Source organism: Engraulis encrasicolus, chromosome 11 (assembly GCF_034702125.1).
Source record: "Engraulis encrasicolus isolate BLACKSEA-1 chromosome 11, IST_EnEncr_1.0, whole genome shotgun sequence".
NCBI classification, from domain to species: domain Eukaryota; kingdom Metazoa; phylum Chordata; class Actinopteri; order Clupeiformes; family Engraulidae; genus Engraulis; species Engraulis encrasicolus.
In genome coordinates this window covers 22,475,500-22,478,642 of record NC_085867.1, presented here as the reverse complement: position 1 = coordinate 22,478,642, position 3,143 = coordinate 22,475,500, and the positions used below count along the sequence as shown (strand labels likewise).

General features: G+C 43.2%; 1 long non-coding RNA gene across 1 annotated transcript; it reads right to left on the bottom strand.

Annotated features, from left to right (window-relative positions):
* Positions 1-267: 267 nt before the first annotated feature.
* LOC134458853 (uncharacterized) lies at positions 268-2,337 on the bottom strand. Its single transcript, XR_010036663.1, has 4 exons — positions 2,284-2,337; positions 1,508-1,765; positions 1,237-1,408; positions 268-876 (listed from the first exon to the last, which is right to left on the bottom strand). It is a non-coding gene; the product is annotated as an uncharacterized LOC134458853 (long non-coding RNA).
* Positions 2,338-3,143: the final 806 nt, after the last annotated feature.

The following is a 3,143-nucleotide window of genomic DNA, read 5'->3' as shown; positions in this document are numbered from 1 at the left end:
GTTCTGCAGTACGTCTGGGACAATACAATGAAAGCCCTCATGGGTATTGGGGGGCACTGTAGCAACAAAGACATGAAAGGAGTGGGTAGGATATTCAAAATATCACCTCAAGGTCTCTCCATCTCAAATGACTAAAGCACATGTTACACACCCTGTAATAACCTTTTTCAGAACCACAAGGAGAGGATGGAGCAGGTGGTTCCCAACACAGTAGATCATTGCACTCACAGAAAAGATGAAAAGAAGTTTGTGTTTATTCCATGCAGTCCAGCTCTGTCCAATTTTAAACAAAAGTATGAGTACATTTGTGGTGTAATTACAACAGTAGCACATATTACATAACTGTAACACCATTCATGCCATTGTACCTTATGCACAGCGAGACTGTCATTACTAAAAAAACACTAAAAAACTAACCAGGACCTGGCCTGGTTCACACCAGATGGTGTGTGTGTAGCTTTGGTGCCCCCTGCTGGAGCAGAATTACACATACTATCACCACAAACTCAATCCAACCAGTGGAGAATCAGCTGAACATAAGACAAGTACATTGGTCTACTTTTTACTCAGATAAGTCACCTGAGTTGGAACCATTTGTATGCATAAGTGTGAAAAAAAGTGTCCTTCCAACACACCCTGTACTGTGGTTTTGGAATTACCTGCATCAAACTTTTGGTAATGTCTATATTGAAGGGTTGTTTGTGGTGCTAAAGCGGGTTGTGTGTGTACTGACTGCTGCCCTCTTATCCGGCTTTTCACATGATGCACTCAGTGGCTCTGGAACAGGGGATGGGTCTGGAATGTCAAAGTCATCACAGCTGTAGTATTCACCTCGACACATGGCCTCCACCATCCGCATCAGCTCTTCAGCATAGCCTGTTGCAGAGGAATATGGGGACAAGGTTCAAATTAATCCTACAATAGATATAGCACACGAGTACATCTCAAAATCCAAATCTTATCTGCAATCAACTTTCTATAGTCACTTCAAAAATGGCCCCAGTCTATCTGAGACATACTACTACTCTTCCTTACCCTGTGCTGATGTCTTTTGAAACAAACAAAAGTGCAAGTCCTGAGACATTTACAATCATTGCTCTGTACATTTCTTGTGCACTGCGAATTTTGCAAGCTGTGGCTAAGTCCTTGATTGAAAGCCGCTTTGGATAAAAGAGTCTACCAAGTATAATGTAATGTCCTAAAAGTATGTTTCACTGAATATTTCTGTATGATTACCTGCTCTCCATCCCTTTGTATGAAAAGTGGCACATCTTAGGCGCAAAGTGTGTAATCAGGCTGTGGAATGCTTCTACGTAGGATGTCTGGTGTGACGGGGACAGGCGTTGTACATCTGCACACAGCCTCTTGTTCCGGATGATCTTCTCAACCTCAAAAGACACCTTTGTATCTGAAGAACATTGTACAAATACATGTCAATTATGCAACGTGATGAAATATGATACTCCAATTACAATCTCCATAAAATAAACATTAGGAGTATACTCACGATATTTCAGCCATGGTTTACGCTGTTCCCTGCCTTCCGAGACTCCGTGTGCACAAGAAGAGAACAGTCCCTCGAACCCGGTATGCCTGTTGTGGATGTGATCCATAACTGATGTCCATTTGTCCACCACAAGTTGAACATTGCCAGGAGGTGTCGAGACCACAGCCCAGTACAGATGGTTTATTATACTTCCCACCCAGGGTTTGACATCCTGGCAACCTCTGGTTTGACCAAGGCTCTGCAACTTCTTCTTGACACCTGAGTAAACATGTGTAGATGAATCAATAAATAGTGAATGTAATGTACATCTGGCGCACACACACACACACACACCTGGGGCAATGCAGGGATGAAATAATGTGGGGTGTGTATGTACCAATATATGTGTAGAGACATAGCTGGGAAATGTACACTTCCTTTGCACTGCATAGACACAGTCCTTGTTGGTGGCCTCAGACATGCTTGTATGCAAAAGTCACAGTGCTGATCTTTTGTTGAGTTCACATGAATAAATAAGAACATACATGAATATGTGCACATATAAAATGTGTGTGTATGTGGAAAAGGAAAAATAAAATAATAATAAAAAAAGGTTTATTTCCCAACACAAAGAACCTATCTGAGCAAAAAGTAGACCCATGTACAGTGTACTAAACCCAACCAGTGTAAGGTCTGAGAGAGGGGGTGTTTACCTACTGGCCAGTGTGGTGTGTAGTCAAATGTGATCTGTATTAGTAGCCTAACTTAGTTGACCTACACAGTTTACCAAAACTTACATCAATTGATGGGACCCCGTCAGCAGTGAAGCCATCTCTTTCCTCTGCAGCAACATGGCATACTCAGATTGGCATTCCTGGAGTATCTGAAACATGATATAAATATGATGCCGCGTGAGTAGGAGAGAAAAAAGCGCTACTGCAAACCCAAAACACACATGACTGCAGATTGTTCTTGAACACAGAAAGAAGTTGCAAATTTACATGACATTACATAACAGCGGTTACTGCATGTTCGTTTGGGTTTCTGACAAGAGTAGGCTATTTGTCAACACAGGCTCCTCCATTAGTCACGGACACAACGCTGATGAGGGGACAGTCGCATAGAGTTGCATTGGTTGTCTTTTCAGCCGGTAGGCCTACAGTAGACTATTTACCAGTAGACAAATATAATTTTACTGTAACTGTAGGCCTAGGCTACGGCGGCGAACTGAAATGTAGGAAGGCGACTTGACTTTTTGCAAACACTCTCTGAGATTAATTTAGATGCACGGCTGAAGCACTTTAGTAGCAAGCTTTGTTGAAGTGTTCAGAACTGGCACCAACTTCAACTACCGTTCACCAAGCAAGTGGTTTACGCGGCGATAAAACACAAACCTCTTTGCACTTCCTTTCCCTCGACTTCATGATTAGAATGCAGTCCAAAATAAGATGGTACAGCCTACCTCCAGCCGCTGCCTTTTCTCCAGACCACGATACCCCCTGCAGCTGACGTAGGTGCCGCTCTCCCCCCTCCAGTTTGTCCCCCGAGGGAATATGCTCGGGACTGATTTGGGCCGCAAAACCCTCTTCAGACGAACATCATTTCCTAGTTGCTCCTTCAGAGCCGGGGTCGAGTCGTAACATTTATCCAGAAAATG